Source organism: Anomaloglossus baeobatrachus, chromosome 12 (assembly GCF_048569485.1).
Source record: "Anomaloglossus baeobatrachus isolate aAnoBae1 chromosome 12, aAnoBae1.hap1, whole genome shotgun sequence".
In the NCBI taxonomy this organism is placed as follows: Eukaryota; Metazoa; Chordata; class Amphibia; order Anura; family Aromobatidae; genus Anomaloglossus; species Anomaloglossus baeobatrachus.
In genome coordinates this window covers 11,065,320-11,088,654 of record NC_134364.1, presented here as the reverse complement: position 1 = coordinate 11,088,654, position 23,335 = coordinate 11,065,320, and the positions used below count along the sequence as shown (strand labels likewise).

The following is a 23,335-nucleotide window of genomic DNA, read 5'->3' as shown; positions in this document are numbered from 1 at the left end:
CCCAGATACTATTGGACGCCCCTTAGTGGGTCCATCCCTTTGTGTACTTTAGGTAGACAGTAGAACACTGGCACAACTGGATGTAAGGTACTCATAAAATCATTCTCATTCTTGGATATAAGCTTATTATCCAAGGCATGCTTCAGGATAACATCTAGATCTTTTTTAAAAATTCTTGTTGGATCATTGGGAAGGATCACATATGTCTTTTTGTCACTTAGTAGATCAGTGCACATTTTCTTATAGATATCGTGACTTAGGATAACTAGGTTGCCACCCTTATCCGATGGTTTCAGGATGAGATTTTTATTCTGCGAAAGGTTCTCCAAAACCCTCCTTTCCTCAAATGTCAGATTATCATGTCGTTTATTTATGGGGTTTACTTTCTCTAGATCTTTTGTGACTAACTCTAAAAATATATCAACACTAGAGGTATCTGTTTAAAGGTGGCATCCGTGTACTCCTAGGCCTCAATTCAGTAAAGGGTCCTTCTCCACTTGGTCTTGTATTTTCCTCTAAAAGGTCATTCAGAACCCTCAAACTGGGGAGGTCCTCCTCTGATATTCCCAGGGCTTCACATTCTTTCCTATCATGTAACCTAAAAAAACGTTTCCATTTAATTTTTCTGCAAAATAAATTGATATCCTTGGTCCATTCAAAACTATCATATCTATTTGTTGGAACAAAGGATAACCCTTTATTTAGAACAGTAGTCTCTAATGATGTTAAATGATGAGAGGTCAGGTTAATAATCTTACTATCCCTAATCATTTCCTCACTCGCTGTGTGGGACGATTTCTCAGATCGTACTCGTACGGGGGTCTTCCCTGTTCCAAAAAAGAGGGAGTATTGTATGAGAATGATGAGGATGCTCCAGAATTCCATTGTTTTTGTCCTTTTCCCCATTTTCCTTTCCCTTGTCTTTGTTTTCTAGGTTCAAAGGCAATAGAGTTAGGAATACGACGTATACTAATTCCCCTATTCCCAACTATAGAGGGGTTTCTATCAGTCTGACGTGTCAATGTCTGAGGAAGAGGCCTCAGTAAGCACCTCTTTGCTGTTCTCACCCAAAAATGGGTAGGCTCTTTTTTCCCTAAAATCACTGAAATCCCTGCTAAACTGTTTTTGTTTTCTCTCCCTCAGAGAAGATTGAAATTTCTCAATAGTAAATTGTAGGGTGGCTTCCTTTCTATTAAAATCAGGGTCGTAACTGATCCAGTTACCTAACAAGATCTCCAGTGATAGTCAGGATCTGTCTGGATTATGGGGCCGGGCAGTTGTCCTTTTATGAGCTGTGTGACCCCATCAGACACTTACGCACCTTCACTGCCGTCTTCTCCGAGCCCCTTCATGCTGTATTATGTGTAAGTGATGGTTCTATAAAGATATTAGGGGGAAGCAGCAGCAGGAAGAAACCATCACAATATAAGAAACTGGTGATAAAGAATATAACAGTGAAATGATGTTACTGTTGCTGATTATCTGATGCTAATATATCCTCCTGATCATATATCTATACACTGCTTATAATTCCCTCTCAGTTACTAGAAGACATTTTTATACCTTTGTTCTCTTCTTCTACAATGGAATCTCTGATAATATTTTCTTCAGTTTTCCTCTATAAATGAGGCGACTAGTAAAGGTCCGATCGGCTTTTTTCTTGTCATCTTTGGAAATTGTTGAGCAATTTATTACAATAGTACAGATAAGAAAAATCAACAATTCGGTGCAGTGCAGCAAAATTTGCAAGAATTAGACAGTAAATCCAATATCCATTGTATAATTGCAATGAGAAATATTCTAGAAATGTGTAACATAAGAAATATCACAAATTGTGAGGGGAAAAAAACAGGGATTGGGGGGGGCGGAGCCGGACATGGCTGAGTGAGGACGCTACTTGCTAGAGCTCCTCTAAATAATCCCCCATAGAACCGGTTTATTAGCCACAATGGGCAAATCTGCAGTAAAAAAGAACAAGCCCGGTAAGCCCAGCACCTCGGGGAAGCCTCCTGCACCCCAGGGCACCATCGGGGCCTATTTAACACGCTCCCGGGAGCCTGAGACCGGCTCACTGCCACAGAAAGAGCTGCGGCCTACAGGGCCTGAAAGAAGCCCTGCCACAGCGCCAATGAGGGCAGCAATCCAGGGGACCCAGAGAAGGGGTGAGGAGATGGAGATCCCCCGTGGCCCGGGAGGACCCTCCGATAGTCCAACGGCAGCGGCAGGAGCTGATGTACCCCCCGCAACTGGGACGGCATTACCTCCAGCGGCGCCATTCCAAGATGGCGGCCGCGATCCTGGGACGCTAGCAGGCAGCCTAGGGCTGGAGGACAGGTTTCCCGCGGCAGCGACCCTACCTGCATCACCCTCCGTTGTGCCTCCGCTGCGTCCGGGCGGCTCCGGCGACATGCCTGCAGCCGTACATCGTGAAGCTGGGAGTGCGGCGTGCGGGAGCGGGACGCATGGGTGCTCGGGCCCAGGAGATGACTCACCGCTGCGAGCCCGAGCACTGAAGAAGCAGATGACACAGGGAGAAGCTGCAGCTCTGACACCACCGCTCGTGTCCACACAAGCAAGCGCAGGGACCAGAGGTGAGGAGGGAGCAGCAGTAAACCCTGCGGGCCGGCTGTACTACAGGAATCAGGTACAGGGCCCACAGTTAGACCTGGGGAGCGGAGTGCACTCTAGTGGGGGGAACAACACCCCCAGTCACTCACCAAGAGCTACACAATCCTCAGGGGGAGCAGGCATTGGAGGAGGGCCACCTACATCTCAGATGGCTACCAATGAGCCCTGGGGGACACCTCAGAGAGAGGCGCATTCACCAGATACCTGGTCCACTGGGTCCTCTTGGGCTGAGAGTCCGACAGCCACCGTCAGGGACCTAGATAGGGGCCCATTAATCCCTGTGAATGGGGGACCCAGAATACTGGGGGCACCCCCAATACATCTCACATCTGCACCACAAGTATGGGACGGCATCAAAAATCCCCAGAACACGCAGACGCTGACATATGGACCGGCCCTTCAGGACTCTTTTTACGCATACCCAAATATGTTTCACGCGGCCGCCTCAATGGGCGACGAGCGCCCGGCATCTCTGGCAGACCTACGGTCCCTGTTACAAGCAATCCCCACCAAGAGTGACATTGCAGCTCTAGCTAATCAAGTAGTGGCGGAGTGCAAACAAGAATTTATTCAGCTACGACAAGATCTCTCTTCACTTACTCACAGGGTAGATACCCTGACAGAGCAACAATCTGATTCTCAGGTATCTATCCGATCTATCCAAGAAACTGCTGAAAACCAATCTAAGCAACTATTTGCCCTTCAGCAGCATGTGGATGACCTAGAGAACAGAAACAGACGAAACAATCTGCGGATTAGAGGTCTTCCGGAATCTATTGCTGCCCCTGATATCCCTGCTGCTCTTCGTTCCATCTTCAACAATTTGTTAAAGAGGCCACCGGGAGCTCCCCTTGAACTTGATAGAGCCCATAGAGCTCTACGCCCTCCGGATCCGGATGACTCCCGCCCAAGAGATATCGTATGCAGAGTACACTTTTTTGCTGTAAAAGAGGCCATTCTACAGGCAGCCAGGAGAAAACAGAACTTATCATACAATGGCTCTACCTTTCGCATAATGCCTGACCTCTCACGACACACTCTGGCCCAACGTGCGACTCTTAAACCCCTCCTTGATGTCTTGAAAGAGAGAGGTCTGCCATTCCGGTGGGGATTTCCGTTTTCCCTATCGGTACAGAAGGACTCCCGATGGATGACCCTGCGTTCTCCAGAGGACCTCCCGGCTTTTATCAAGAGTCTGAATCTGCCTGCAATGTCTATTGCAGCCTGGCCGACTACACTACTCCAGCCGTGGGTGCCCAGGGGACGGCCTACCTCCTCTAGACCACCTCCACCTACTGAGTCCAGCAAGGGGTTGCCTCCGAGAGGAGAACGGGGTCGCAGGGCGGGCCGCCCGCGTTAGCTGATCCCGAGGAAACCAAAGGCTGGCAACACCTGTATGACTTATACCTCTTACAGTAATGAGGCTCACGTGGCTTCCACATGATACCCTCCAGTCTATTCATAGCCCGTATCCCATAAGAATTTATTTCCTTTACCGGTGTCTATGGTTATCCATAATGTTTTTTCTTTCTTAGTATATATGGAGCTCTGCTCGGATATGTCGGACTTCCTTTCTCCCCAAATAGATTGGGATCCTCTGTCCTGCCTAGATGAGGCGGATATGTTCCCTAGGAACGTTTGTTCGGATTCAGTTAACTATGATAGGCTTTTTTTTTTGCCTGTTGTTGTTCTTCTTGTTTTTTTCTCTTTCTTCCTTTTTTTCCCACTACCTCTTACTTTCCTCAAGTCTCCCCTTCTCCATATCTTCGGCGGCCGGGCTGAACGTGTCCGATTCTCTTTCTTAAATATCTCTAATGACTTATTCTCTTATAGATGGCGGACTTAACCATCGCTTCTTTCAATGCCAGGGGCCTCAATGTTCCGGAGAAAAGGACACAGATATTGTATCATCTTCATAAACAGAAGGTGAGAATAGCGTGTTTACAGGAGACACACTTTAAACAAGGACATGCCCCTATTCTTAAAAATAAATATTACCGGACATGGGTATCCTCGGATAACCCTGACTCCAGCTCAAAAGGTGTGGCAATAGCCATCCATAAATCCCTCCCACATCAAATCATAAAGTGCACGACAGATAGTCTTGGCAGATACATTATTCTCTCACTGAGGGTGGGGACCCACATCTTCACGATAATTAACGCGTACGCCCCAAATCAAAAACAGGATAGTTTTATTTCCCGCCTGATCAGTACCGCGATCCCCCTGATACAAGGTACGGTGATTTTATGTGGGGACCTTAATATCACCCTGGACCCTACTTTAGACAACTCAAAAGGGAAATCCAGTATTGCATACACCACTATATCAAACGAATTAAAAAAGCTTTACTACGCATGCAGCTGTTCGACACCTGGAGAATACAACACCCATCGGACAGAGACTACAGTTTCTATTCCCACACCCAGGATTCATATAGCCGTCTTGATTACATACTGGTACAACATAGCGCGCTCCCTTGGGTCCAACACACGAGAATGGATAATATATTATGGTCAGACCATGCGCCGGTATATTGCACGATTGAGATCCCCTCCCTTACGGCTCCTAGGGGGTCGTGGCGTCTGAACGAGTCATTGCTACTGGATGAGCTTTGCGTTTCGGATATCCAGACCTCCATTGCAAGATTCATGGAGGACCACTCAGTAGATGACACAGCCCCCACGTATAAGTGGGAGGCACTGAAATGTGTCCTACGTGGCATTTTTATTAAGCATGGGTCTCGAATCAAGAAAGAGAAAGCCCAAGACATAGTAAAAGCTCTCCATAGGGTATCTGAGCTGGAGCTCATCCACAAGCAAGCTTTATCGGCCACGAACTTACGGGCACTCCTACAGGCTAGATTCGAGGTTAAGAAACTGCTTGATTCCTCATATCAGCGTTTGATACAGGTAGGGAAGGGGAAGTTTTATGAGTTTGGGGATAAACCCGGCAGGTTGTTAGCAAACGCGTTGAGGGAGGGCAGAGCTCACACCCTCATTCCCTGCATCAAGAACTCACGCGACGAATTACTTTACGCCACCCCAGACATCTCAAATACCTTTCATGACTATTATTCCAAGTTGTATAATCTACCTGTCGAGCCCCATAGACCGAGTGATGTAAATCCCTCAATGCCCTCACCTTTTAGATGTCCCGACAGTTCTATAATAGACAACCTGGAAAGTCCATTTTTACTGGAAGATTTATTGGCAGTGATTCGCGATACCCCGGGCAATAAGTGTCCTGGCCCTGACGGGTTCCCCGCCAAATTTTATAAATCCTTCTCGGAACAATTAGCGCCTCTAATGCTCCTTTCCTTCAATTCAATCTCGGACTCAGTCCCCTTTCCGCCCCACTCCACCACAGCTCATATTTCCCTAATTCAAAAGCCCGGAAAAGATCCCATGACATGTAGCAGTTATAGACCAATATCACTACTTAACGTAGATTTACAAATTTATGCCAAGCTTTTGGCAAACAGACTTAGCCCCTTGCTCCCTAACTTGATCCACCTTGATCAGGTTGGATTTGTCCCAGGTAGAGAGGCAAGGGACAATACCATAAAAACCCTGGATTTAATCCAACATGCACACAATAAAAAGCTGCCCATGATGTTACTGTCTTTGGATGCTGAGAAGGCTTTCGACAGAGTCTCCTGGCAGTCGTTATCACAGACCCTAGACCATATAGGCCTGGGGCCAGTTTTCTCGTCTAAAATTATGGCGTTATATCACTCCCCGACTGCTCTCCTTAGGATTAATGGCACTCTGACGAAACCCTTCTCCATCCGAAACGGGACACGACAGGGTTGCCCCTTGTCACCGTTACTATATGTATTAGTCATGGAACACTTGTTGTCAGCCATCCGGGCTAACCCAGACATAAGGGGAATTAGGATTGCCAATCAGGAGCATAAATGCGCTGCTTTCGCCGACGATCTTCTGGTATATTTAAGTAGCCCCACCACATCCCTCCCGTCCTTAATGTTGGAACTAAACCGGTTTAGTAAGTGGTCCAATTTTAAAATTAATTTTGATAAATCAGAGGCCCTAAATATCTCCTTGCCCCAATCGACTGTAAATGTTATAAAACCAAACTTCCCCTTTAGATGGCCACCCCATGGTAGCATCGGATACTTAGGCATCAAGATTCCATCTGACCTATCCAGACTCTTTCAATTAAACTACCAGAGTTTTCTGTCACGGCTCGAGGGGGATCTGACTCGGTGGCATGGGGGCACTCTTTCATGGTTTGGCAGGATCAGTGCACTCAGGATGACGGCCCTCCCGAGATTGCTATATTTGCTGCAGACGGCCCCGGTCTATATACCGGCAACCTATTGGGCCAAGATGCAGCGCATGTTCGGTAGATTTGTCTGGTCTGGAAGACGCCCTCGTATTGGAAGTGGCGTCTTGACTAGGACCAAAGGTGCAGGAGGAACGGGGCTGCCCGATTGTAGGCGATACTACTTGGCGGCAGCTCATGCCAGGGTTTTGGATCTTCTACATAATTCTAGCTCTAAACTGTGGGTTAGCCTGGCACAAGAAATATGCCCCTTATCAATTCCGACCCTGCCGTGGACCTGGCCACTCCTCACCAAACATAAGATTGAGATGTCTTATAGCACCAAGCAGACTCTGAAAACGGTGCACTCTGGGCCGTCACGTAATCTCCTGATCCAACCTAGAGGGCCCCTTATGCCACTGACGGACAACCCGGAGTTTCTGCCGGGGGCATCATCCAACAATTTTCTAGGAAGCACGAAATTGAACCCCTTGAGGCTAAATCGAGTGATTCCGAGGGGGTCCATTATCCCACTTCAGGAGATAGTAGAGAGTTGTAATTTTAAACTACGTTTTCATTTTGAATATGCCCAACTCAAGCACTTCTTGACTTCCCAAGATACTATCATGACTCACCCCTCACCCCAAACCCCTTTTGAAAATCTATGCACTGGTTCCTCTAATACGCGCCATGCTATATCAAGGGTGTACAAGCTTCTGACGAGTACAGTAGAGGCGTCGCCTCCTCGCTTCTGTAAAGCTTGGGAGTTAGAGCTCAACCAACCGATTACCGGGAGCCAATGGGAACGTTGTTATCGCCTGACCCACAGGTCCGTGATTGCCACTAGGATGCAGGAAACTAGCTATAAAATACTTTCCAGGTGGTACAGGGTTCCGGCGTCTCTACACGCGTGGTGCCCCGAAATACCTGACTCTTGCTGGCGATGTGGAGCCTCGGGAGGCACCATGTACCACATCTGGTGGCACTGCCCGAGCCTGTCGGTCTTTTGGAGCAAGGTACTGGCAGCCATACGGGGGGCCACAGGAATTGTGGTCCCCAGTCGCCCGGAGGCAGTTTTACTGTATATCTTTGACGTATCAGAAAAGGTTTTTAGGAAATCGATCCTAGGCCACCTTCTCCAGGCCGCCAAGACCGTGATTCCTCGGCGGTGGAAAGATCCTAACCCCCCGACGGTAGATGAGTGGATAACAGAGGTAAATGTTATTCACCGCATGGAAATGGTGATGGCCCAATCTCGAGGGCAGACGGTGGAAACGGCCTCCAAGTGGTTCCAATGGGACTCCTTCTTGTCTAGTAAAACACTTCTTGAACTACTTTAACCTCCGGACGGGGGGCACTCTGGCCTTTTCTTTTCCAGATAGTTCACACCGCACTTTTGACAAATTTTCAGCTCAACGGACATTGCATCAGTCCCGGTCGCCTCACTCTGCTTTCTATTCTCTCCCTTCTCTGCACTACCCCTATTTCTCTAGACTCTGTGACTTCCTCTTGTTTGAATATCTTCTCCTTGATTTATCGTTTTATTGTTTTGTTTTTTTTTAAGTGATTATCTATGTTCCATTTATACCATCCATAGAATGTTGCGAAGCCGGCGAAGGCTTGGTTTAGCATTAACTTCTGATCTGTTTCATTTGCAATAGTATGGATGTATGTTCTAATTTTGTATTTCCTGGAAAATTAATAAAATCTTAAATTGGAAAAAAAAACAGGGATTGCAAAAAAGTTCACAAGAATGCACGATATTAAAAAAAAATTCTTTCAACTGCAAGAAAATTTATATATATATATAATATATACACACACATCATGCTAATAAAGGGAAGTAATGATATAGATAACTAAATGTGGGAGAAGGCATAAATATATATGAACAAACCTCAATGGGTTGTGGGATAACATGTATCACATGAAGCGATCTGTTGTGCTTGTCTAATGTTCAACACTCATAAAGAGCCTGGGATCAAAAAGGATAATAAAAATAAGAAACATACATAAGGTCAAGATCTTATGGAGATACAATTCTGTGACTATGGAGGGATTCTTTGAACAAACCGTACATCAGTAAACGTTGGGTACATATATCTTGGCACCCTCATACTAATGTTCATGTGAGCAAACACCTAAAATAGGACAAGAAGGTATGTCCATTAAACAGGAGGACTATTATGTTAGAAATTGTGAAGAATATACAAAAAAATGAGATTTCTTACCCTGTGGGTGAAAATGGTAAGTTATAACCTTTGGTGCAGTCTACGTGACCTAAGTATATGATAAATAAGAGGTCAAGGGACAAAAAGCTGTCTCTAACATGTGCTCATTGCCATGTCCATACCTGCATAGGTGGTTCACGTGGTGTGGGTGTCTGGAGGTGCCCGGGAGTGACAGGTAATGTGTCCTGTGCAGCGTTTAAATAGTGCCTGAAAGGCGCGCCTAACATGACTGTTTCCTGGTTGTGATACGCAAGGTGGTGAGGCCTGGAGCGCATCACGTGCATGCGCCGCCTGAGACGAGCGGCGCATGCGCAGAAGGCAGCATCCACGCCTCGATAGGGGAGGTGATAACACAGCATGTGACGCTTCTTGCGCATATGCCGCCTGGCCCCAGGCAGCGCACGTGCAGCAGGCATCACATAACTGCGCATTGTGGAGGGACAAAGTATTGTGGTGACGGGCGGAACGCATCCCGCGCATGCGCCTTTCGATGGTCCAAGCGGCGCATGCGCAGAAAGCAAACACCCCCCCCCCCCCCGCGCGTGTCGGCATAGTGATGCATGGTGTAGGTAACCAGGTGTGAGGGAGAACAAAATACAGTGAGTTAATAAGATCCTGTGGTGCCGGTGCCAGTTTGTCATCCAGGGCTGGTGTACGACTATGGGTTTGTGAATCTCTTAGGTGCCAGGCAGTGAGATTCAAGGTCAGATAGGAAGAGAAGCCTAGGGAAAAAAAGAGAAAATATTAAAATGATGTAAGAGAATTATATCACTAAACTAAAATAATTTTTAGATATATACATTTTTTTTTTAGATAGATATATAAAATTCATTTGGTAATATAGCGACTTTACATTTAGTGGTATGAGACAACAGCTTGTCACTGAAGATGTCATAGATCCTGTGGAAAAATAGAGGATAAGAAGTAGCAAATAATAATTATGATGGGGGTTTCAAGGGAAAACCTCGTGTTCCCTGTTTAGGCCCCTTGGTTCAAGGGTCTTAAGGGTATGGATCCAGTAAGACTCCCTTTACTTGAGCTTCTGGATCCTATTGCCACCCTGTCTCATAGGAGGTACATGTTCTATAACCTGATGTCTTAGTTGTGCTATGGTGTGATGTTGGGTAATGAAATGATGGGGGATGGGAAGTAACGTTTGCTTGCAGCAGATGGTGGACTTGTGTTTGCTGATACGGTCTCGGATATGCTGGGTAGTGTCCCCAAAATATCCAAGACTGCAAGGGCATTTGATCAAATATATGACAAATGTGGAATCACAGGTGAAGAATTCATATATGGGGAAAATTTTTCCGGAGAGGGGGTGGGAAAACGAGTCCCCACGGGTGAGATTATTACATTGTAAGCACCGCAAACAGGAAAAATGACCCTTTCTTGGGGTGCCAAGAAACGTCTGGCGTGGGAGAATTTTTCCTGAGCCTAAATCTGCTTGTACAAGATTCTTTCAGGTTTTTAGGTCTTTTGTTGCAGAATAGTGGGGGTACAGAGAATTCTTGTATGGAGGGATAAGCTGCTTTCAGTAAGGGCCAATGCTTAAAGATAATAATCTTAAGGGGCGAAAAAGGATGATATGTATTGACGCAACTAATAATTGGGACCTCCTTTCTCCTTACCCCTGAGTTATGAGATGTACAGTTACCAGCTACATCAATGGGATACCCTCTGGAAATTTCTGGCTCATCTCCTGTGTTCTTACTCTACGCTGTACTGGATCCGACACAATCCTGTGTACCCTCATGTGTTGGGAGATCAGTAATGATTTTAGTATGTGACAGGTGACAGCTTGAATAATGTAACAGCTTATTTTTGTCCGTGGGCTTAACGTAAAGATCCCTGCTAAGAAGGCCCTCGGGAGATATTTGCACCAATGTGTCCAGAAAATTGATGCTCTGTGTGTCCGAGTGCATCGTAAATGTTAGACCTGGTCTAATGTTTAAATCATGGAAGAACTGGGTTAAGGATTCAAGGTTGCCCCGCCAAAATATGAAAAAATAATCGATGTATCTAATTCACGTGATGGCGTATTGAATCCATAGTGGATGGAAAAATATATGGGTTTCTTCAAAGTGTGCCATATACGCGTTGGCGTAAGGTGGCGCTAAATTAGATCCTATTACGGTACCCCTCATTTGAAGGAAGAATTGGTCCTGAAACAGGAAGTTGTTCTCGAGTAGTAGCTGAAGTAAATCAATAAAGAGTTTTGTGATGGGGAGTAGGAGCTGTATTTTTTGAGGAGCCAGTCTGCCGCCAATAGACCATCGTGGTGCTCTATACTGGTGTACAGGCTGTTCTAAATCTCTAAACCTTCTAAACCTAAAACAACTCTAGACTAATAGAATACTATGCCAATAATTATATTCTATATAAAAGACCATAAAAGATGAGGACATTATATTTCTAAAAAGAAAGTAATTGGAGAAGATTCAATTCAAGCTATAGAGCAAATATGTAAGTGATGTATCATGTTATACTGAAAATCGTTCCAAAGATTCCATTGCCTATAATACTGGGGGGGAGGGGGGGATTGTTCAGCGTTGCGTGATATTTTAGTTTTCAAACTCATGTTGGGCTATAGAATTAATTTGGGAAATGTTTGGAGGGAGGGGATTATTCCATTGGGCTGCAATTAATGATTTAGTGGTAAGGAAAATATGAATAAGAGAATGAAAGGATGGATCTAATAGGTCTAAATCTAATGAAAGGAGGGCCAATTGGGAGAGTCAAAACTATATTGGAATTAGTAATTCTATTAGACTAGGAACTTCCTTCCATAAGATTTTTAATATTGGATAGTCCCAAAAAATGAAATTTTTCAACCGCCTCCGCAATTCCTCCAGCATAATGAAGCGTTGGTAGTATTGAATTGATGTAATCTTAATGGGGTATAATCCCAACGAGAGGGTAATTTATAATAGGTTTCCAGAAGAGAAGTGCAAATAGGAGGAGTTGCTTGCAGTGAAAATTGCCAATTATCCTCTGGAAATTGGGGGAAAGATATTCAGCCACAATCTGTCATAGATTTGTTTTATAATATTTGTCGCTTACTAAATTTATTTTTGTGCTCCAAATCAGTGTTACTAGGATTGCAGAGTAATGGGTCGACTCATGTTTCTATTTAAAGGATTTTTCTAAGGATGACTCTTAAGGACATGAGAATCTTGAATTCAGAGTCAGGAATCTTATGCTTTATTTTGATGTCAAAATAAGAAAAAACAACAAAAAGTTTTGTTTTGCCATCTTGTGACCACTACGTTTTATTTTCCCATAAATGGAGCTGCGTGTGGCAGGTTTTGCTTTTTTATTTTTATGTCACAATTTTATTGATCGAAACCATTTTTTGATAGAATCTAAATTTTAGTCAAAAAGGTGCAGCCATTTATCCCTAATCATGGCACACCGCAATAATGTGATTTGTGAGCACTGTATCGCTACCTTCAGTTTTGGCTTAAGGTTATAAAAGTGGTTTGGCTTTTATTCCAGCCACAATAAATAAACCTTTCCAGGAAAGGAGAAAATACGAGTTTTTATAGTGCAAGCAATACATAATTTATTAGTGACTATGGTGACAGAGACTTGAAAGGGTTAATATGAAAATTTAAAAGACCGGATCAAACAAGGCATTAAATGCACCTGATAAAATAAGCCCAATATATCCACAATGAATGTCCCTCCGTTTACAACGTATTTATACTTTAGAAGCAATAGTGCAACCAATAGAACATACATAAATGTACTCAGGTATAATACAGAGAGAACAATAATAAAACACTAATGGAAGATGACTATATCAGGGCTAGTGGCAAGTCCAAGGGTATATAGCCAAGGCATATCACTATGTTGCTATAATTCATGGTAAGTCCAGGGTTTTTGCAAGTATAGTGTGAAGATCATGCCAAGGCAAGAATCATACCCTTTGTTTGCCAAAACAACGTTCCGATGGCAGGTGCTGAATTACAACTTTGGTCCGGAGAGGAGGCCCCAAGACTGCCCGACGTACGTTTCGATGAGGATATTCAATCTTCTTCGGGGGATGGGATGCCATGAAGTGCGTACCAGAAGTGCCGGTATTTAAATGGTGGCGGTAATTTTCCGAACCCGGAAATCACATAATGGCGCATGCGCAGATCCATCCGAGAAGTCTCGCGCGATGTACTGCCGTCACGCTATATCGCGCATGCGCGGGAGCGGGGACGCATCACCATAGCTCCCGCGCATGCGCGAAGCACAAGACTGTAGCGACAATCGCGGAGACAAGGCAGAGGATCAGGGCATGCGCGCATGAAAGCCGGGAATGGATACAACATACAAACATGTAACACTAAGAGTGACAAGAATTGCAGTGAGCGCCTGGCACAATGTGAAGTTAAATGGATCCTCACATTGAACACCATGGTCCCTAAGGGACTCAATGAGTCCATTAGCTACACTCCCTTTTTATAATATAGCTATCATTGTCATCATTAAAATTTATACTTTATTTCTTTTGCTTTTCATTCTAATTAGCTTTGATCTCCTCCGAGTGACCACCCTTTGCCTCACTGCAATTCTTGTCACTGTTAGTGTGATTTTTATTCTTTTAATTGTTCTTGTGGTCCCACTATTCTAATGCTGGTTTTATCTGGTCCTCTTTCCATATAGGCATCCTATTCACCTAACGATGTTACTTTGGACCCTTTTGGAAAACGCTTTCATGCGGTAGTCTGAATACTTTAATGCACATGCACCTTTTGCATGTTGTATCCATTCCCGGCTTTCATGCGCGCATGCCCGGGTCCTCTGCCTTGTCTCCGCGATTGTCGCTGCCGTCTTGTGCTTCGCGCATGCGCGGGAGCTATGGTGACGCGTCTCCGCTCCCGCGCATGCGCGAGATAGCGTGACTGCGGTACATCGCGCGAGACTTCTCGGATGGATCTGCGCATGCGCCATTATGTGATTTCCGGGTTCGGAAAATTACCGCCACCATTTAAATACCGGCACTTCTGGTACGCACTTCATGGCATCCCATCCCCTGAAGATTATTGAATATCCTCATCGAAACGTACGTCGGGCAGTCTTGGGGCCTCCTCTCCGGACCAAAGTTGTAATTCAGCACCTGCCATCGGAACGTTGTTTTGGCAAACAAAGGGTATGATTCTTGCCTTGGCATGATCTTCACACTATACTTGCAAAAACCCTGGACTTACCATGAATTATAGCAACATAGTGATATGCCTTGGCTATATACCCTTGGACTTGCCACTAGCCCTCATATAGTCATCTTCCATTAGTGTTTTATTATTGTTCTCTCTGTATTATACCTGAGTACATTTATGTATGTTCTATTGGTTGCACTATTGCTTCTAAAGTATAAATACGTTGTAAACGGAGGGACATTCATTGTGGATATATTGGGCTTATTTTATCAGGTGCATTTAATGCCTTGTTTGATCCGGTCTTTTAAATTTTCATATTAACCCTTTCAAGTCTGTCACCATAGTCACTAATAAATTATGTATTGCTTGCACTATAAAAACTCGTATTTTCTCCTTTCCTGGATATGATCAGGAGTTTGTGCTACCCGTGTGGTTCCTGGGTATACAGGGACGCTGGGCATATTTCTAGTATGGTTTTCTGGAAATTTGTTATAACAATAAATAAACCTTACCTAGAGGTCTCTCCTGTTGGTGCATGTTGAGGGGTTGCAACGACAGTCTTTTAAGCAGACCTGCTCAGGTTTTCGTCAGTTGCATTGCTTGTTCTTCCATATCCCTCCACATTTGCAGTAGAATATGGAGAAAAGAGCACACAAGCTTGGCATTACCAATTGCCAAAATACAGCCCCCGCAATTTATTAAAATTCAAAAATATACTGATAGGGACCTTAGATTGTGAGCCCCAGTGGGGACAGTATTGCTGATGTATGTAAAGCGCTGTGGAATTAATAGCGCTATATTAATGAATAAATTATTATGAGATGATCTGACAGCATGGAAAAGCCTCCCCCCACCCCTAAAACAAACAAAAAAAAAATCATTGTGAAGCATAACGATTGTGGATGTAGTTTTGTCTCCATACTTTCACATTGCCAGTCATCAGACCTCACACGTCCAGTGTATTCTATGCAAAGCCATACCTTGGACCCCTGAGTTAGGTGGCAATGGAGAGAACCCCTAAATAATCCAGCACACATGCCCATTCTATCCTAATCTGAAAGCACATTCAATAGCATTCGATCAGGGGTCCCCCCACTAAACACTTTTTTTGGCCCGTTTCACATTTCGGCTAGAGGTGCAGTTTTTGAGTCATCCACCACTACCAAAGGCTCATCTGGTGATAACAGTGGCTGATGCATATCACGCTGCTTGTATAATTTATAGAATTTGGAGCGTCCAATTCTTTGGATTAAATTTTGATTTCGTTTGGCTATTTTTCGTTTCCCTTTTGTCTCTAAGAAACCTTGAAGTATTGGTGGGTCTGGTGAGGATGTAGAGATATCTGGGAGATGATGTTTAGTTCCTGTAATGGTTGAATTTCAGCTTCTTTCAGGTGAAGATTGCTGGTGAGTGATTTTAATTTTGGTCTTATTTATGCGCTCTTTATCTATAAAGGAGTGCAAAGGCATAATTTTATGCAGTTTTGATAAACATTTTAAGTGCTCTATAGTTATTTGGGATCAGATGCAGAATGGTAGTAGCTTTGCATAGTTTTGGAATAAGATTCATTTTTGTAGTTTTATGCCAGAGTTTGAGGGTTGTTGTTGTTGTGGTGAGAGGATTTGTAATGCTATTAGATTTGAATCTCTTGTATTAAAGATATGAAAGTGCAGCGCTCCTGGAAATTAAAATTCTTTGGTGCTTGGATAGGGTCCAACCCCAAATAATAAGAAAATTAATCCGGCACAAAATTGGCGTAAAAAAAATTTGCAAATTTATTTGACAAGCAAAATGTGTGAAATAACGTTTCGGTCATTAGACTGTTATGGACAAGATTATGAATTATGAGTATATAAGAGTTACATGGAGATATCCATAAAGAACAAGATTTAAGATGCTGTTTCAGACTGTGTACCCCACCTAGTTCTGCATTTGGACATAAGACTCAGACAGTCTGGGCTATTCTTGTGACAAGTGAATCATGCTGACATTGCTTAATATAAATGAGGAACCAAGCACATTACAGTAAATTGTATATCACAGAATAAGCTGTTCTACTTTATCCAATAGGAGACGTGTTACGTATTCTTGGCACCTAGCCAAGAAGCCGGTTATATATATCTGTACAAACTTCCGGAATAAAGGAGTCTTACTTTCTATTCATATCAGAGTACGTCTCTCTGGTGTGTGTGAAAGAGTGTGTTTATGCATGCTACCACAAGTGACTCATAATTTGGACTGCAGACAGTTTAAGAGGGATGCATGACTGAATGGCATCAACCTAAATTAAGGCCTTATCATTTGGCGCCCAACGAACCTTAGGACTGAGCTCTGGATGGCGGACGGCCGTGCTGACACCTTCAGTCGAAAGGCAACTACGCGAGAGGTGGAGAATAGATGCGCACTCCAGCTGCAGGTGAGAACATTTGTATAATCTCACCTTGCAACCTCATGCGTGTACTTGCATTTCGAAGGGGGGGGTTGGGCTGTCCCAGTCTAGACACCTAATGACCGCCATCTCGCATGAGATAAGCCGTCCTAAGAGATCTCACACAAAGGTGGTCAGGTTCACCTTAAGCTGTCTGTAATGTAATTCTAAATCACATGAAATGTAATGTGGTTTGAGGTTTTGTCTGCTCGTTGGAGAAAAGCAGAAGTTCTATGTTTTATTTTTCTCTGACTTAACTGCAGGGGAAAATGAGGAAGTTGTTATATACGCTGGATATATGGATATATATGGTTATATCTGCAGGTGAGATCAGCCACCTGGATGGTGTATATAGTGTCCTTATTATGTCATTGTGTTGACCTGTGTCTACCTGTTGAAATGTCTGTCTATTTGCAGCAGGTGGAGTACTTGCTGGTATCGCTCTAATCACTGTGTTTGCAGCAAGGCTGGCTGCAAAAAGAGGAAGTTCTATGTGCTTTGTTCGTACTTGCTGGTTTACGCAAAAAGAGGAAGTTGTGTCACGGGAAGGTACTTTGATATATTGAAGCCGTTTCTTATAAAAAAAAAAAAAAAAAAACCCTCTGAAGCTGTACTTTAAAGTATGCTGTTTGTGTATACTGTGAGATACACTGGTGTGTAACGTGTCCGGTCGATAGTCAGTAATTGAGAAGACTGAAGGCTAGGTACCGAGTTACGGTAAGCGCCCTGACTGTATCCTGGTGCGTCTTCCACAGAGAGGAGACGATAGGGGGATTGGTTTTGGCCGGTACAGCGTCATGGTAAGAGACCCTGACTGTATCCGGTGGAATTTGATGTTCTCCGCGATCCTAGGTAGGAGCAACATTGGCAGAATCCCTTGACTTTGGTTTTAAACAGTATTATTGATGTTCTGGACGGACCGTTCAAACAAGGTGTATATAGTGTGAACAGAGGTTACTAGTACATGAAGTAAGAGATAGTGAGGGTGAATTTAGTTTCTATCACCCATGTGACACTTCTTCCTGGTAGGACAACCCGTTTGTGTTGTGGTTTGTGGACTGAGGTAGAAATTCTGTGTATTCTGTGGATGTGTATAGTCGCTGGTCCAGGAGAGAAAAGTGGATTACGGCAGATCAGACATCCAGGTTGACGTGTTAGTTTAGGGAGTTTACCCTTTGAATATGGGGTCTAATCAGTCCACACCTGTCAAGTTAACGGCAGAAGAATTAGTAAGCGAACGAGAAGGAAGGAAGTATGTTAAAAATATGAAGTCGCTCTTGAAGGTGGCAGGAATCACTGCCAAAAAAGGGAGATTAGAGGAGCAGGAATGGAAAGATGTTTTGTTAAATAAGCGAGGGATCTTGAAAGATAAAGATCTCCTTATGGATGCTGAGGCATGGTATAGAACGTCAAAAGATGTTAGGAAATTGGCATGGAAAGAGGAATGGGATGGAGATAGTAGATATTTCTATATTGCACCAGATCAGAAAATGGCACCTCAGGAAGTGGCCAAGCCCATTAGGAAACAACGCCTCCATCCTCATAAGTCGTCCCCAGAGGGTTGGACTTGTGTAGTTTGTCCCCCTGCCCACCAAACGCCCTCCTTAGCCTGCCCAGACGTCATTTCAGGTCGGGCCGCACCTAGTTCCCTTTTCCAGCCATCTTCAGTCCCAAGGCCACTGGCCTATTTGTTGCTGGAGCAACAGAAGACACCGAGGGGGGGGGGGGTCAGGAAGATGACAATGATTTAACAATGATCCACCCCACCACCAACACTGTCCCTAGTAGAGGTAAACCACAGGTGCTGTCCTTATTTGAGGACGTCAGGCCACACATGGCATCGCACCATTATTCCGATAGTCTCAGACAAGAACGCCTTAAATATGTGACATGGAAGCCTCAAGAGGCTGCAGTCCTTGCGAAGGAACACTGAAATATATACACCTATGAGTGACGTGTCATCAATAATTGATGTTTGATACCTTGGACCTGATCTTCGGGGATAGAAGATTTGAAAGGGGGGGGTTGTCTATGTACAGGTGCAGTGTTAAGGAAAAAGTGGGTGAAAGAGCCCTGACTGTTACCTGGTACGGTTTTCATGCTAAGCAGTGAGTTGAACGTTGTATGCGTACTCACTGGTCTTGTTTTAGTGGATGTCAATGTATTCTTACCTAGAATTGAATACATTGGGGAAGACCCCTAAACTTTGGTCTTAATCGGAATTATTGAGTATTCGATAGACCGTTCTCATGGAGGTGTATGTATATCGTGAATTCTCTCCCTAACATAATATCTCATATATAGTTTAACCTGAAAGATGTTTTCACCCAAATTAAAGCTGGGAATTCTTTCTGGCCAGTAATGGAGCCAGGTTTGCGGGTTTACAGTGAGGGTGTATGTACCTTATCACCCAAGTGACACTGGAAGATATTTTATGTATAATGTACGCAGTTTTTGGTGTATAACACCGTAGGGTTGAAATTGGGAAAAAAAAATAAAAAGAAGGAAGTGTTAGTTTCTATTTCAGTGTCCTGTGAATATACGTATGTTGAAATAGAGAATTCTCCAAAGGGGGGAGATTAGATGAGAATTGATGAGTAATTCTGAATCTAGCAACTACACTATGTGTATTTTACCTGTCTGTGAAAATAAGAAACATTAAGCTGAATAATAGGGTGGACTTGTGTGCTGTCTGTGGAGCACTGGGTCCACATAAGCCCATCCCAGTATTTCTTGTTCTGAATGTAGATTTCTTTCTGTCACTCAGTGTTTTGCTCAGCCCTGGGTGGGGTATGGTATGGGGATAGTTTTGCTCAGCCCTGGGTGGGGTATGGTATGGGGATAGTTATCAGGGTCTGACAGGGGATAGGGATACGGTGGAGGCTCGGCCCTGACCACCATCAGGTCTACCGTCGAGATGAGGGCGAGTACAGGGTCCCTAGTTACAGGGTCAGCCCAGGGGTCCCTATATAATCCATATTCCCAGTGACAGATTGAATACCTCCTGAATGTAGATGTCACAATACATGTCACTCCCTCCCAGGACTCTTCAGACGCCATTTTTGGCCAACACCTACTTCCTCTTTTAGCGGCTGTTTCTTATCGGTAATTATTTTCAGTGGACGTTTTAACTCAGACACTACATAGTTCATCTTCAGACGCCATTTTAGTCCAGCCGACACCCAGTTCCCCATTTTTGTTTCAGCAGCTACAGCCACTGCTCTGTTTATTGCTGACATAGCAGGGACTGCAGAGGGGGGATATAGGGACCTGAAACACACACTCCGTTTTTGGTCATATATGGAGTAGTTCCCAATCGTGTTCCCACTCATGAGGTTATTGCTGATAGTCCTGTGGAAACTTTTCCCTTCACTTTTGCATGTTTGTTTTTGCTGTATCTAGTATACAGTTTTGTAGACCATATAGACTGCTCACTATTAGTCCTGGTGGACAGTGAATATTTTTCTGCCTATGGCAGTTGCTGCTTAGCCTAGTTTTGAGATATTTTCACTTGTATGTTATCCTGCCTGGTATCTTGCACAAGAGTTCCCTGATAGAGCGGGTGGAGGTTCATGTGGTCCCAAGGGGACATTGATCATCAGGAGTTGACATATATTAGAGTTTTCGTTGGCAGCACCCAGTAATCCTTTGTGTCTAAGTTTGCAGGGTCTGACAGGAGAGAGGGATACGCTGGAGGCTCGGCCCTGACCACCATCAGGTCTACCGTCGGGATGAGAGAGTGCAGGGCCTCCAGTTACAGGGTCAGCACAGGAGAGGTAGAGTAGATAAGCTCCACTGTTTTTTTTTACTAGTTGTGTATACGTAGTCAGGGGGTGCTGCTTGCTAGTTTCCAAACACTCTTGTGCTTTTCTCTTTCCCCGGGATTTAGGGGATCTTAGTTTTTAGAATTTCAGTGTTCTCCTGACCCCAAGCTACACTCATTGCTCTTTCTTACAAACCTAGGTATAGTCCTTTTTGTATCAGGTCTCCGAGAGCCCATATGCAAACTACAGCTGGTAACACCTGAGTTAGTCAGTCATCAGAAGAGTATCATCACGTCATCTCCAGCCCAGAAGTCATTCTACATGTTTGCCATGGAAGAAGATAGCAGTCCTTTGAGCACTACTCAGCCAGATTGAACACCTACCTAAAGCACCAGTTGAAGATCAGTGCCCGTATGACATCACTGCTCCCTGACAAAGTCACCATCTCCCGGTGTGCGGTCCTTAATCCTGCTGAACTTCTCCCTCTTCCAAGGGGGGAGTGTCCCACCTCTGACACCTGGGTGGAAGAGGTAGTCGACTCTGGCATAGCTGAAACTCTGGATTCGATACCGTGACGGATACATCTTTGATATCTGTGGTATAAGATTCCCAAAGGATGATGTATTCAGTCGCACAGGAAAATCTTTCGGAATCCTATCATCGGTCACATTAAAGATGAGCTTTCCAGCAGATTGATAGACAAATCCAGCGGTATTAAATAGATAATCAGAGATTGCAAAATACACCATGAGATTATGGTCATCTGGTATGGACAGAGGCTGTGGTGAGAATGGTGGGGGGGTGCGCTTAGACTGCTCAAAAAATTCTCCCTTCAGCTGTACATCCAGATAATCCGCGCTCACAATTGGAGGTCCCGTCAAAGAGTAATCAATAGAGGCAACATCATCAATTTTAGAAGTAACTGGCAGACTTCTTAATACTGGCTCCAGTTGATTTTTAACTGCGTCATTAACTTGTGAACAAATCATATTTTGCATATAGTCTCTTAAGGATGATGCGATTTTGTCATCAAACAGGTTAATGAGCCAATCAAGTCCGCCAGAAAAATGTACTTGCGTATCTGCAATGTTGGCACTGCAATCAGATGAAGATACTGTTGGTCGACCAGAACCATCGCTTCCTAAACTCAGGCCCACAGAAACTGAGATTCCCAGGACCTTTAACTCAGTCACCATCAGACGATATGAACAGATAACGTACTCCCCATCTTCCATGTACTTCAATGTAGGCTCCAGAGATAGTTTCAGGCCAACATTGGGAAGAAGAGTGACTTGTGAACTAGGCAACTGGAAATTGGTTATCACCATACTATTGATGTTGTACTTTACATTTCCCAGAACTCCAACACTGTACGATCCTGAATAATCCGGCAGCCGAATAGTCGAGAGCTTCTGTTGTAGAACAATAATCCCTTGTTGACGGGAATAATCCAGCCCTTTCTGGGTGATTCTCACAACCAAACCAGGATTAACCGAGTCTGTTGCTCCAAGAATTACCATAAAGAGAGCCAAGGTTAATGCGTAGCTCGGTGCCATCTTCAATACATGTAATCTTGGCAGTAACTAAATAGCTGCTGTAAATGCAAGGGGGGAGTGTCCCACCTCTGACACCTTGGTGGAAGAGGTAGTCGACTCTGGCATAGCTGAAACTCTGGATTCGATACAGTGACGGATACATCTTTGGACCCTGACTTAACCCCTTTGCGGATGGATCAAGATGTGCATCAAGAAGACGGTTCCACATGGGTATGGTGCTGGTAGCAGAAGACGCTGTGCTGATAGAGCAGTCGCTACCCGCATGCCTGTCTGTGAAGAAGCAGATGTATGTGCTCTCGCTGAAGCCTGCAAGATGGCAGCCAGCATCTACTCTGTATGGAAGACAAGAGACTTGATCACTGCCAATGGAACTGTAAGCCGCCATGAGGCCATAGAAGAACAGATGGAAGCTTTACTATTGCCAGACAGTCGCGGTGAGCAGGGTTGAGGCCTACATTGGAGGAGTCAAGGGAAGCAGTAAGAAGTGTCCTCACTGACAGAACATCCAAAGAAGCCCCAAGACCACTTACCAGAGAAACAGTCAGTCAATCTGTGCTTTTTGAATGACCCCGATGTGAAGAAGAAAGGAAAGATGGAAAGTCTTGAGAAAACGTTGTCCTGACCCTACAAGAGCAAGTCTCAGAAGAAGAAGACGACTGAGATAGGGTGCAGCTGTGGGCTCCCGGAGACCATAGAAAGTGGCTAGTGACCTGCTTTCACTGCCAGCCAAAGAGATATGGCAGGCCTTAGACACAGAACTGACTCTACACACCCCATACCAGCCACAGAATAGAGGGAAGGTTGGGAAGATGGGGCAGTGTAGAAGGCAAGGGCAAGAGTCTTCCCCTTGAATTGTTCAGTGTCAGACACACCCCAGCAGGGACCACTAGGTTGAGACCCTATGAAATCCTGTTTAGAAGTAGCCTCAGATACTTCAACTAAGCTTGTTGTTTGTTTAAACATTTGCCTAATACACGTTTTTGAGTTTTCTCCTCCAGATCCAACCAGATCTAGATTTTCCTCTTTTCCTTTTCTCTCTCTCTCCTCTTTTCCTCTCTCTTTTCTCAATCTTTCTCTCTTCCTCACTTCTCAATCTTTCTCTCTCTCTTTCTCTCGCTCCTCTAACTCTTTTTCTTTCGGACGAAGATCCATGCATTCCACTACAAAGAGAGGTCTCTCTGGTGTGTGTGAAAGAGTGTGGTTATGCATGCTACCACAAGTGACTCATAATTTGGACTGCAGACAGTTTAAGAGGGATGCATGACTGAATGGCATCAACCTAAATTAAGGC

The 23,335-nt window shown here is 44.4% G+C and overlaps 1 pseudogene; it reads right to left on the bottom strand.

The window, feature by feature from the left end:
• Positions 1-8: 8 nt before the first annotated feature.
• Positions 9-22,044, bottom strand: LOC142258136 (bactericidal permeability-increasing protein pseudogene; annotated as a pseudogene).
• Between the last annotated feature and the right edge of the window lie 1,291 nt (positions 22,045-23,335).